Source organism: Girardinichthys multiradiatus, chromosome 8 (genome assembly GCF_021462225.1).
Source record: "Girardinichthys multiradiatus isolate DD_20200921_A chromosome 8, DD_fGirMul_XY1, whole genome shotgun sequence".
Lineage (NCBI taxonomy): Eukaryota > Metazoa > Chordata > Actinopteri > Cyprinodontiformes > Goodeidae > Girardinichthys > Girardinichthys multiradiatus.
In genome coordinates, this window is record NC_061801.1 from 37,476,647 (window position 1) to 37,491,403 (window position 14,757).

The 14,757-nt window shown below is 42.5% G+C and overlaps 1 protein-coding gene across 1 annotated transcript in view; it reads right to left on the reverse strand.

The window, feature by feature from the left end:
* Nucleotides 1-14,757, reverse strand: part of si:ch211-196i2.1 (collagen alpha-1(I) chain) — a 153,864-nt gene that overhangs the window by 118,131 nt on the left and 20,976 nt on the right. The gene's annotated exons all lie outside the window — the stretch shown is intronic.

Sequence of the window (14,757 nt, forward strand, 5' to 3'; positions counted from 1 at the left end):
AAAGCAGTGATAAATAAACTCAAACCAGACTCAGAAACCACTGATTAAAACGTACTTGATTTTAAGTGGTTGTGGTGGTGGAAATTTGGCATCAATCGATTAACGGGCTCAAGGTGTACCACGGTTTTAAAAAGCTACGGTTTCAGACATGAACATTTTTGGTCATACAGGGGCGACGGTGGCAACGGTGGCAGGGGCTCGTCTTGTTACTGGTGGGTTGCCGGTTTGAGCCCCCGCTATGTCTGTCTCCGTCGTTGTGTCCTTGGGCAAGACACTTCACCCGCCTTGCCTACTGATGGTGGTCAGAGGGCCCGGTGGCGTCTATGTATGGCAACCTCACTTCTGTCAGTCTGCCCCAGGGTAGCTGTGGCTACATTGTACCATACCACTGTCAGTGTGTGAATGTGTGTATGATTGGGTGGATGACTGAATGTTGTGTGAAGCGCTTTGGGGTCTCTGGGGACTTGATAAAGTGCTATAAAAGTACAGGCCATTTACCATACCACTCCTAAGGTCCCTTAAACTCCCTTAAAAACACAGAAGGTCCAAAAGTGGGCAGGGTTTGGAGCGGAGCCGCCCCTCCTTCCCTATTTCGACCCACTACTGCCCGGTCAATCATTTCTGACAGCCGGCTCCTTGGGAAGTAATGGGGTGGAACTAAAGCACGTCGCCCGTCAATGGTACCAAGTTTATGGTTTTCATTCCATATATGCTTTAGTCTTTATCCACTGTGTGCATCTATTAAATAAAACACCTTTTAAAATGACCTACTGTGCTGACAGACTTCATTTTTGTTGGCTATTTGTGAGGCGTAGCAATTAATTCTTGATTTTTCTAAAAATCTTCAGTTAAAAAAAACAATTTGTTATTGTTGGATCACTTGTTGCTGAATATTGGACTACTTGCACAGACACCAGGCCTCCTGGTGCTTTCGGCCATTTTGTATCCAGGACATGGCGGCCGATATGACACGCCCCAAGTCTGACGTCACAGGGCGCTATATATGGAGGCCTCCATGTTGAAAACCCCGCTTTCAGCTGGAAGTCTTGACACGGTTACCACGCAACTGGAGCATCCTATGGAGAAGAAGAGATCCCACGTGGAGTCTTCATTTATTTCTCTCTCTCGTTGGCCAACGAACAATTTATAACTGAGGTTTCTGGAATGAGAAGGCCAGGAATTTCACTTTGCCGATCGAAGACGTGAGCTTAACACGTAACTAAGAACACGGAGTTTTGAGGAGTCGAACCGCCACCGTGTTTCATCTCAAGTCGACTTTTGATGGTCAGATCATATTCTTCCTTTCCGCCAAAGAAGCCGGAGGATGACGTCTGACCGTTTTTCCTGAAGTTAACGGTGGACGCGCAGTTAACCAACTCCCCCTTGTTCGCTCGACCCCACTCAGAGAAGAGCCGACAACGAGTAAAAACTATCCTTATTTTTATTTCTTTATTAGAAAGCCTGGGCAGGGTCAGAGGTTGTAGAGCGATCAGAATCGCTAGTTAGAATCTCATGTGCTCTGAATGATAAGTGCATGTAACTTTGTTATTGAAACTTTGACGTGTTGATGTCTGGAGCCACTGTGTTCCTAGCTTTGTGCGTGTTTCACCATCTGAGAGTCAACGCAGGTAAGACTGGACTGTTAAAATAACCTCGTGGTGAATTTTACCATTTTCCTTTGTCTTCAACCTCACTGTGCTAGCTTGCCGCCAAAAGTTAGAATCCTTTGTGCTCAGGAGTTGGGGGGAAGTTTTATGATCGAACATCACTGAGGACAGTCGGAGCTGCGCTCCAACCCCCTCCCACTCGCCACCACACCCCTTTTCATATTCTCATTTCCTTCTTCTGTTTTTGCCATAAACTGCTGGTTGATTCAATACACACCCACTGCCGTTTGTTGAATTTTGCTTAGTTAGATGTGTTACCCCTGTGTTTGTAGAACTTTGCATGTTAAGTAGGTGAAGATTAATAAATAGTCACATAGATAAAGAGAGAGCGTTTTGTGTTCATTGTGTGCAAAAAGTGATTTGTCAGTCAAGATAAGGTAAAGTTCCACACGTTTCGGCAGAAACGGTCGATTAAACAGTGACATCTCCGGCAATAGTTATTAATTATTACGGAGTATTTAACGGTTGTAATTGTCAAAGGCGTTGAGCTGCAATTACAACACCAGAAACATGTCTGGTCTTGATTCATAAATGAGGATTTTGGTTAAGAAATTGATTTTGTCAAATTATGATTTGTAATTATAATTATTGATCAAGATTAATTAATGCGTCCTCAATAACAATGCATAAATGCTATTGACATATAGGCATTTTTATATCTGTATTAATTTTATATTTTAGCAGTAACTATTCAAGATCGTTGATTTTTGTTTAAAAAGACAATTAAATCATTTTATTTTAAATGCTTGTCTTGCTTCCATGAGACCGTTGGATTTTTACTTCAGGTTATCAGTAATCCTTCTGGGTCTGAGAGCATTTTATTTATTATTAGAGCAGCGTTTACCCAACAGTTCATCTATCAACCCAGAAATAAACAAGGCTGTGTTAATGGACCAGTGGCTCTGACTTTCATAGGTTGAAGAATAAAACATTTACAAAGCTATTAAAAGATGGCACAACTCTATGAGGACCAAAATGTGCCACTAATAGTCATCTTCCTGGATTTCTGAAGATCATTGCAACACCACCTCACTCGATAATTCTTGGTCCACACCGGAGTCCCTGAAACCCGCCTTGGGAGCCACAGGAATTGAGAACATCTGCAAACCAAATCACCCAGTCTGCTGGCACTTAGAAAAACCGCAGCATGCTGTGAACACACCACTCACCCAAAGGCCAACTACAATCTATGGTGCAGCAGACTTTTAAAAGGGTTCATTCTAGCCACCGTGTCATACATCGTTTTAGCTCGCCCCCACTGACTGATTTCCTGTCAGTGGTTAGAAGTTATACGAGAACCTTTTATTTTTACCCCCAGAGAGCAGCTAAAGTGCCATTCATCATGTGTAGCCCACAGGTGTTTTCCTTGAACAGCTCCTTTCAGATAATCATGAATGCAGCTCTTCATTATATCTGGAGAAAGTGAGTCACCGCTGCAGAGCGAGACATTGGTGCTGATGTTCCACCACCCTGACAACTGAACCGACAGGGACCAGTCTGAACAGAAATGCCAATGACATTATGTATGACGTGGATCTAAGATTAATTAGGGTGATGTGTTTGAGCACTATGGAAGAAAAAACATCTATTTAACCTACCTTTGTCAGAGGGATCTGCAGGCTGACTGAAAGAAAGCACTTACTAAAATCCCCTCAGGGACTCACCAACTACAGTATGAACATGTTTCAGGCTGATGCTGGACCTCCGCCAAACATCGCAGAGGCAGATTAGGCCCAACTCCTGTCAAAAATGTTATAAAATAAACGAGTCCACGTCAGACAGCCCCTTTAGAAGCTCATTATCTCTTCCTGCAACTAAACCCAGAAAAATCACTGGTCCTCTGAGTGCTGCGTGCTCAGACTCTGCTGCCAGGAGAAAAATCAACCTTCTGCGGAGCCTAAACATATAAAGAGTATAAGTGCTGGTTGGACATTGACTCTAACAATTAATGAGAAGCTGTGAGGGGCCACCAGGGATACATACTGAACACAATCCTGTGACTGATTGTGACTTTCAGTGCGTGAGATCTCCTGGAGATAAAATATGTTGATATAGATGCCCGTTATCTTTGTCACTCTTCAAAACAGAAAAGACATCAGAACATGTCATTCAAGTAAGACGGATGCATGTTAGATTCCAAAAGTCAGGATATGGCTCCAAGAAAATAGCTACTGACCTAAATTTGCCCAAATCTACAATCTAATGAAAAGGTTTTTGCTCATTTACAGTTTTCTTCTGGTTTTGCTTCTTTTTTGGAGTCATACTTATCTCTGTTTGATATTAACACACACACACACACACACACACACACACACACACACACACACACACACACACACACACACACGCACACACACACACACTCTTGTTTTGCTACATGTAGTGAGGACCATCTGTTGACTCCCATTGACTTCCATTGATTTTCAGTCATTTTCAACCCTTTCTATGCCCTAACCCTGACAATAACCCTAAACCTAACTATTACCAGTGCATGCCTCACCCTACCCTTAACCTTAACCTAAAGTCAATTCACACCTTAGTCCTAAACCTAACCGTTACCAAAATAGGTCGTGAGGACCAGCAAAATGTCCTCACTTTGGTACAAACAGTCCTCAATTTGATGGTGAAATCGGGAAAATGGTTCTCACTGTGATGCCAAGACAGGAACACACACACACATACATATACATATATATACACTGCTCCAAAAATAAAGGGAACACTCAAATAACACATCCTAGATCTGAATGAATGAAATATTCTCATTGAGTACTTTGTTCTGTACAAAGGATTTGGAGTCACACACAAAAGTAAAGTGGAAAAACACACTAGAGGCTGATCCAACTTTGATGTAATGTCCTTAAAACAAGTCAAAATGAGGCTCAGTATTGTGTGTGACCTCCACGTGCCTGTATGACCTCCCTACAACGCCTGGGCATGCTCCTGATGAGACGGCGGATGGTCTCCTGAGGGATCTCCTCCCAGACCTGGACTAAAGCATCCGCCAACTCCTGGACAGTCTGTGGTGCAACGTGACGTTGGTGGATGGAGCGAGACATGATGTGCCAGATGTGCTCAATCGGATTCAGGTCTGGGGAACAGGCAGGCCAGTCCATAGCTTCAATGTCTTCATCTTGCAGGACCTGTTGACACACTCCAGCCACATGAGGTCTAGCATTGTCCTGCATTAGGAGGAACCCAGGGCCAACCACACCAGCATATGGTCTCACAAGGGGTCTGAGGATCTCATCTCGGTACCTAATGGCAGTCAGGCTACCTCTGGCAAACACATGGAGGGCTGTGCGCCCCTCTAAATAAATGCAACCCCACATCATTACTGACCCACTGCCAAACTGGTCATGCTGAAGGATGTTGCAGGCAGCAGATCACTCTCCACGGTGTCTCCAGACTCTGTCATGTCTGTCACATGTGCTTAGTGTGAACCTGCTTTCATCTGTGAAGAGCACAGGGCACCAGTGGCGAATTTGCCAATCCTGGTGTTCTCTGGCAAATGCCAAGCGTCCTGCACGGTGTTGGGCTGTCAGCACAACCCCCATTTGTGGACGTCGGGCCCTCATACCATCCTCATGGAGTCGGTTTCTAACCGTTTGTGCAGACACATGCACATTTGTGGCTTGCTGGAGGTCATTTTGCAGGGCTCTGGCAGTGCTCCTCCTGTTCCTCCTTGCACAAAGGTGGAGATAGCAGTCCTGCTGCTTGGTTGTTGCCCTCCTACGGCCTCCTCCACGTCTCCTGGTGTACTGGCCTGTCTCCTGGTAGCGCCTCCAGGCTCTGGACACTACGCTGACAGACACAGCAAACCTTCTTGCCACAGCTCGCATTGATGTGCCATCCTGGATGAGCTGCACTACCTGAGCCACTTGTGTGGGTTGTAGAGTCCGTCTCATGCTACCACGAGTGTGAAAGCACCACCAACATTCAAAAGTGACCAAAACATCATCCAGAAAACATAGGTACTGAGAAGTGGTCTGTGGTCCCCACCTGCAGAACCACTCCTTTATTGAGTGTCTTGCTAATCGGCAAAGATTTCCCCCTGTTGTCTTTTCTATTTGCACAACAGCATGTGAAATTGATTGTCAATCAGTGTAGCTTCCTAAGTGAGCAGTGTATATATATATATATATATATATATATATATATATATATATATATATATATATATATATATATATATATATATATGTGTGTGTGTGTGTATGTACACATATATCATTTATGAAAAGCTGTTCAAACCAACTTGGGCCAGGGTGAAAAAGTCATTGCCCCCTAAACCTAATAGCTGTTTGCGACACTGACCGGCAACAACTGTCATAAAACCTTAACTGGCGAGTCTTTTGAATGACTGCAAAGGAATTTTGACCCACTCCTCTTTGCAGAATTGATTTAATACAGCCACACTGGATGGTTTTTCAGTATCAACCGCCTAGGGTGCATAATTAAATAGTCCAATCCTGACATGCACCAAGCTTTATTCAAAATAGAAGCACCCTGACATGTGCAGAGTTGTCAGATTTCCCTAAACCAAACAGAAGAAGAAGTTGTACTTCGGCTGTGCTGTTAATAACAGAAACCTGAGCTGGCACAATGGAGGAGCACCAGGTTCTGAGAGTCACTGAGGCGTTGTTGCTCCCATAATTAAGGTACAGGCTTAAAGTTGCAGTAGACCAGTTGTTTTGCCACTAAAGATGGAAATGTGTCGTGTTGACACAGGGCACACATGCACAGCCAGGTCAGTTTGCCATGATCAGAGTGATGTGATCCAAACAAGTGTTCAAATGCCTGCTGTTCAGATTGACAATTGGCATAAACCACCTCTCTCATTCAGAATACAATTTCATCGTGATTGAGCCAAATCTGATTTATATGATGCACTTTTTATTATGATTTGGGGTTGTTTGGTTTTTGGTTTTTTCCTTATATGTTTTTCACAGTTCAAGTTTTGAATCATGTTTCTGTTTATTTTCCTGGTCATGCTTTAGTTTTGTCGTCTTGTTCTTATTTTGTCAAGTTTGGTTTTCAGATCTGGTTATGCTTTTGCTTCATGTTTTTTCTAGTTTCTGTGAGTTTGTGTTCAAGAGTCTCTGTTTTGCTCCAGCCACGTTTTGTTCTGTTAATTCGGATCACCTGCACCTATTAATCTGTCTTCTTGTTTCACCTGGTCACACTCCATAAATACACACCTGTTCTGTCAATTATCACGGAAACATTTCTCAGATCATGTCTTGTTTTTTGATCATGCCATGCCTGTCTTGCCTGCCCGTTTGTTGTTTTGTTCCTGCCTCCTGCTGACAGTGAGTTTTTGTTATTAAACCTTTTTCACTTACCATCACGTTGCCTGCTCGTCTGCATTCTGGGCTCATATATCTCGCAAACCATAACACTTTTATTCTTATCGGCTGTTTATTCTGAATACTTATGTCCATGTAAACATGGATATTGATGCGCTCTTGGAGTAATTGTGGTAGGTTGGCCATTCCTGGCATCGTTCTCCACTGTATTCCCTATTTGTGGATGATGGTTCTCACTGGACTCCAAAACCCTAAGGCTTTATAACCCGTTCCGGATTGATGGATGGTCAATGACTTTGTTTCTCATCTGTTGAATTTCTTTATAGCCTTATAGCATGAGGTGTTGCATTTTGAGATCCTTTTGACTACTTCATGCTGTCAGACAGGTTCTAATTAAATGATGGAGGATTCGTGATGCTGTTGGCCTGTTTCTCATCTGCAGGTGCTGGAAACCTTGTTAGAGAGCATGGTATCATGAACTCTTGAATTCAAGCACATGTTTGTCAATGATTGTAGTGGGTTTGGACCAAAACGCAGATAGACAGTGTTGGGACCACAGCCATGGGTTATAAAATAAAAGGTCAGTACGAACTTTTCTGGAACTTTCAAAATAAATCACATTAACCTACTTCCTGCACAGCCAGAAACGGGGTAACAGCGGACATCCCGTGACGTCACTGTCCGAATAAAAACCCCGCTTTTGCAACAAACTGACCTCTTCCACGCTGTCAATGATCGGAGTTGGTTTGGACCAAAATGCAAGCAAGCACTAGGGAGCCACGTGGTGCGATTTAATCTTCTTTCCTCTTTAATAATAATAAACGAAGGACTTACAGGAGTCAAACATCGAGAAGGAACCAGGAGACGTCAGGAAGACAACAGGTGAGAAGCATGGCATGCATGACGTGAGGAACCAGCGGAGAATAATTAGAACATCCAGGTATATAAGCAAGGAGAGGAGGAGAGTGGACCTAAGAAAGGAAGCTAAGGTAATCAGAGAAGTGGGAACAGGTGCGGGAACTGGCTGTGGAGACTGAGAGAATGAATGGTTACTATGGTGACCGGACTGGGAGACAGGGACACTGGAGAAACTAAATTATAAAATAAACCAAAGGGAAACTAGATCTAAAGATAAACAAACACTAACTCACAAGGAGGAGCAGGGAAGCAAAAACCAAATACACCCAACAATCTAAAACACCAACAAGAACGTAAAAGGAAGTAACCAATGATTATTACAACTGCCAGAGAGGAACTAAACACATAGAACTATACAAACATAAGGAATCAGGGAGGATAAAAAAATCTAAAGGGAAACAAACATCTGGGTAAATAATAACTGAAGGGGATCTAAGGACAAGAGGAGGAACAGGGAAAATAAACTAATAAACTGCAAGAATGCAGCAAGAACAGAACAAATAACCTAACAGTAAACAAGCACAGAAAAACTAAGTGAGAAACTAAACTAGAAAACCCAAAAAGAAACAAATAGAACTGTACTAGTTATAATAATAATAATACATAACCAGAGAAGAAAACCATTATAATTAATAAATAAATGAGAAAGCAACCACCAAGGGAACTATGGGCGAAGGGAGAAAGAACTACTAAAACTAGGAGGCAGGAGAGAGAACAAAACTAACATCAGGATAACAGAAGGAATAAACAAACATAACTACTAAACCCAAAGAAATAGAAACACCTAGCTGAAAAAGTAAACAAACACAAAACCAAAACAAAGTCCAAAATGGCAGATGCTGACACACGCAGCTCCCCAGAGGAACTGGACGGAGGGACACAGTGCGCTAATGTCTCTTTGCAGGCAAACAGACATAACTCTTCAAACTGGATCCAAGAGTGTCATACGATCATATGCACTACGTTAAGTAGGAATGAATTGCTGTTTGTGTATCCAGTATTCATTCATGAACCGGGGTAATTAAGGTACAAGCGTTGCTTGACTTTCTCTCTGAGGTCTACAGAAGCAAACTGTGTTCCAGAGAGTTCCCAGCAGAGACCCTGTCTCTATGACACCGAGTGGAGCAGTTTTTCCTGGTCTGAAGGAAGGACAACGGGACCGCATCACCATGGTTACAGCAGTAACGTGCAGTTTGGCCGGCCGACAGAACGAGCCGCCCCCCCACAGCTACGGAGGTTAGCTGCAGTTAACCCTTTGTTCACTGTGGATGCTTCCTTCAACTTCATCGCCCCGGACAACTTTTCCTCAGCACGGTTCACGTAAAGGGTTGCGTTGGGCAGAGAGAAGTAATTTAGAATGAAATAATCTAAAACTTTTTCGTTTTATGACATTTGGTTTTGTTTATGTTGACACTCAGCTATCTTAGTGCCAGCAGATGATCTGCTGAGCACATGTGCTCAGTTTGTGTGTTCTGTGTTTGTGGTTTTTTTTTAAGTTAAGACAAACTTTGTTTAAAGGGTGAGTTTCAACACAGATGATCGGCCATAACGCGCCGTCCACGCTTATGCATTTTAACACTTTTATTAATGGTATTTTAAAGGTGTTTTATTCTGATGCTAAGCTATAAGCTTCTTTTGTTAGCTTTAACCGCTAACAACTAAGAACCTGTGCTTGCCTGCTAATATCATTTAACCAAAAAGGTTGTTAGTTTTCAATCTAGTAAAATAATATTTCCCTACATACTATTTTACTAAGCTTGATAACTAACACAATTAAGCCTATTTCTCAAAGATTTGGTTCTTATTCAAAATAATGTTTCTTTAAATATAATTTTAATAAATAAAGGCAGCTAGGTTGATTTTATTCAGAAATCATTCTTAAAATATGATTTTATTAAAATAATATTTTATCTGATCTTGCATTGTGAAGGGTTGTCTAAACGTTTGCTGATTTATTACTTAAGTTGGTTCCAAGACTAACTTAACTTCACTTCCAGATTCTTCAAGATAATCCTTGATTCTCAAACATAAACATTGCATGGTAATGTTGCATCACTCTTTTGGTCATGGTTCTCAATCATCTTTAATCAACTTGTTTATATTGTACATGGCCCATTAGTCTTCCTAATTCTTTCATTCTGCTTGGTAGTTTAGCTGGATTGTTTTAGCATAGTAAAGAGTCTGTTGATTGAAATATGTTTGACTTTGAGTTGACTTATTTTTGTTACTAAATTCTTGTATTTTAAGAAATTGTGTGAATTTATTCCATGTGTGTGCAGAGTTTATGCTGTTCAATAATGTCAGAGCTTGGCTTATCCTTTTCAATTTTGTCCTAACACCACCGCCTTATTGGGCTGGTATTCACAGGACAATAAAATAAATATTAAATAAAAAGTATTAATATTAAATAATATATTCATATTCATAATTACAACTACACTGCGAAGTAGCATGATGAGATATAACGTTCTTCTTTTAATGCAAAAGGTTTCCAAGAACATAAGTCTCTGACTAGGTAGTGCAGATAGTAGGCAGAGAAACAGCAGGGTAGTTAACAGGAGGAACCAGCAAATGACAGTGAGGATAAGCTGCAGAGAACTGACGGGGAATGAATCTGAGAAGACTTAATTAACAGGGAAACAAAGACTAAATAACAAAACTTAGGGAACAGATCTAGGGAAACTATAACCAACAAAAGATTATGAATCAGGAAGGTAAGAACTACCAAATGACAGGATAGAAGAAAACTGAAATGATACACAATGGTGCAGTTAATATATGGAATGCCGTAAGATATAGACCAACACCCAGCATCTTTTAATGAAACACATTATTGCATGAAAATCAGTAATAAATTCAGATCAGTCCAGCTCGGCTTACCTGATGTTCATTTCTGTCTGGTTTCTGTGAATCGCTGCCAGTTAATCGTTTATGCCAGGATCTGATTTGTTTTAAACTATTTTTCCAGGCTGCGATTCTGGATTCTGTGTTTGTAAGGCGGATGTTCTCCAGTGCTTTCATTAACAGACAATTTCTTTGCATTTCGAGAACCACCCAACTGCGAACTTCATGCTAAGCCCCAATTATTTTTAGAAATGATGTCTAACCTTCATCCTGCAGCCAAAAATAATCACAACAACTCTTCAAAGTCTTTCCCACTGGAGCCTCTGATTAGTTTTCAGAATATTCAGGAATGCTTTGTTGTTTCCCTGCCAATCCTTACAATATTACTACCATCCAAAATAAAATGAAAAAAATCTGTCATGGTGCAAAGCATTAAGAAAAGCTCAGGTTGCAATATCCTAATGATCAGTAATTTGGAGCCTGTGGAAATTTAGGAAAAGTTTCAAACACTCCCTGATCTGCTGCTCTGATACTCTTTAAGCCCCACTTGTGTGGGAAGCTGTGTCCTTGAGGAAAACCTGGAAACATTACCCCCGGCAAAATCAGCATTCCAAGGATAAAGCCTTGATGGTAGGGAAGAAGGTGAGGAGGGAAGGAGAGGAAGATGGGTAATTGTTTTTATATTTAAAAATGTTTTTAACTAAAGTTAATTTCCCCTAGAAGATTTCTTTTTAATCTGCTGCTTTAAGACATTAGACTGATTCGCAGTGGTTGGGAAATTACCACAGTTCTGCTATTAACCAACAGCATAAGGCCAGAACCCCTAATGCCCCAGTCAACAACAGTGCAAGCACAATGGACCTCCAGGTGAGGTTTACCACACGCAGGTGAAAGGGGCCAGTGGTTTTATGGAGCTTAAGAAGCACAATAGTGGGTTTTGTCCATAAAACCAGTTCCATCAAGTGTGGCCGTTCAGAGCAGCTAGAAAAACATTTCAGAACCAGTGACTGACTGGTAGGTGGGACAAAGGAGGCTGTAAGCAAAGTCAAAATCTTCTACACCTATAACAACAAGCAGATGAAAATGGACTTTCTGGACTTGTATTGTGCATCTGTACAAAGAATGTAGTTACATCACGGTTCTGTTAAGAACCAAGTTAAGCAGAAGTTCTGTCCCAATTTGGACATAATTAATTCCACGTCAGACCAACAATGAATATATAAAGGATTATTATCTCAGGAAAAGGGCACATATATATGTGCCTCTCAATAAAGTACAATTTCCTTAAAAGTTAATTTATTTCAGTATTTATTTCTGTAAGTTTAGGTGATTTTAGCTAATAAAAACCAAGCAAATGGCTGTATACTAAGTGCTGTATCGAAGCATTTTCTTGGTAAGTTGAGTGGAAGGAAAAAGTGTGGTGCAAAATAAAAAGGGTGCATAACAGCAGTCTTAAGAGGATCTTGAAGTAAAGTCCATTTAAAAGTTTGCGGGAAAGTCACAAATATGGACTGCAGCTGGAGTCAGCGGTTGAAGAACACCTCACACAAATGTATTGTGGACATGGGCTACAACCCCCACATTCCTCATGTAAAGCCACTTCTGAAGCAGAGACAACATCAGAAGTGTCTTACCTGGAGAAAAAGGACTGTACTGTTGCTCGGAGGTCCAGAGTCCAAGTCCAAAGTAAAGTTTCCATTTAATTTAGAAATCAAGGTGCCAGAGTCTGGAGGAAAAGTGGAGAGGCACAGAATGCACATTGTCTGAGGTCTAGTGTGAGATTTGTGTAGTTGGTGATGATTTGGGGTGCCATGTCATCTGCTGGTGTTGGTTCACTGGGTTTTCTGAAGTCCACAGTAAATGCAGCCATCTACCAGGAAATGTTAGAGCACTTTCAGCTGCTGACAAGCTTTATGGAGAAGCTGATTTCATTTTCCAGCAGGACTTGGTAACGGCCCACACTGCCAAAGGTACTGAAAGCTGGTCCAAGGACCATGGTGTTTGATTGGTCTGCAAGCTGACTTAATCTAAATCCCATGGAACATCTATGAAGCTATATATGGGCTTCCTCAACACCTGTTCTTCGCGCCGAAAGACAGTTCACAGTAGAGGTCGACGCTTCTAACACAGGGGTAGGCACGGTTCTCGGCCAAAGATCCCCTGATGGTCATGTTCACCCATGTGCTTTCTTTTCAAGGACCTTATCCACAGCTGAACGGAATTATGACTTGGGGGATCGTGAACTGCTGGCTGTCAAACTCGCATTGGAAGAATGGAGACCATTTATAGTTTGGACAGACCACAAGAATTTGGAGTACTTCAAGTCAGCCAAAAGACTTAATCCCAGACAAGCCAGGTAGGCTCTGTTTTTCGGACATTTTAACTTCTCTCTATCTTACAGACCCGGGACCAAGAATGTAAAGCCTGACGCACTTTCCCGCATTAATGAGAAATCCGATTCTACGACCAGTGGTGTGGAAGACTTCATTCTCCGGGATTCTGTGAGACTTTCAGTCATGATGATGGAACTGGAAGAGGAGGTCAGAAACGCCATTCAAGAACATCCACCTCCGGATTCATGCCCTAAGGATGGCCTGTTTGTACCCGATCATCTGATCCAAAAGGTACTTTTGTTCTGCCATAAATCACGTCTGTTTTGTCACCCAGGAATCAACAAGACATTACAGGTGGTTCAATCCCAGTTTTGGTGGCCAACCCTGACTAAGGACATTAAGGAATTCGTCACCGAATGTCATCGATGCAGTCAAGTCAAGGTCTCAATACGCCCACCCTCAGGATTGCTGCAACCGCTTCCCATTCCGTCACGCTGCCGGTCTCACATCACTATGGACTTTGCCAAAAGTTTGTCCGCATCCAGCAATCACACAGTCATCCTCACTGTCATTGACAGGTTCTCCAAGATGGTTCACCTCGTTCCTCTACAAAAACTGCCATCAGCCAAGGAGATGGGGGAAATACTGGCTCGTGAAGTTTTCTGCCTCCATGGTCTGCCCACAGACATTTTGTCGGACAGAGGCCCTCAGTTTGTCCCTACGTCGTTCATGGATTCCAGCCAAGGTTCTGTTTGCTCACGCTGCTGCCATGAGGTGGCAACGCGTATGGAGGAAAGCCAGAAGAACTATGTCCCCCATGTCGGAGGTGCAATCCAGGGCTGCTAATCGCCGATGCACTTCGGCAACAGCATACCAAATTGGTCAGAAAGTTTGGCTCTCCACCAAGGGCCTTCCCCTGCGAGTGGAAAGCAAGAAACTAGTACCTCGCTTTATTGGGTCTTTTCCCATATCCAAAGTGGTGAACCTGGTGGCAGGTCGTCTTCAGCTGCACTGCTCCATGAGAATCCATCCTATATTCCATGTGTCCAGGGTCAAGCCCATATGCCTGAATCTCCCTCTACGTTCATGATCTTGCTTCTGTGCCCCGACCCACGATTCAAGCCTCTCCCTCGGATCCTGTCGCCTGATTCTGTTCTCCCGGCTCTGACCCTGTTTCTGTCCTCTGACCACCGCCTTCTGCTCAGTCACTGGGTTTGCAAACCTGACAACCAGTTGACATGGCCCTGCTGCCTCCTGATGATCACAACAAGGAGCCGAAATTCAGTTGCCTGATCCTCTCACGGATTCTGAAAAGGTTAGTGGCTTTATTTCTGAGTTTTGCTATATTCTCAGTTCTTTGCTCAGCCACTAACCAGTCTGTCTGTCTCCAGAGGTTCCTGTGCCTACCGCTGGTGGTTTCCTGCCGAACGCCTTCCAGAAAGATCAATCAATCTTTTGAATCTTATCAGTTGTGTCCGGCTGAAATTTCGGGTCTTCTGAACTACCCGTTACACTGAGCAGTGCAACAGGCTGATCAGACCACAATGATGCCTTGATGCAGTAATTGTTTCAAAAGGAGCTCCATCAATAAATGCATACAGTTAATAGACATAATTTCCTGTGGGGTTGCATTTCTGCAGTCAGATGGGAGATTCTGAATAAATCTTTAGACAGTGGATGGTAAAA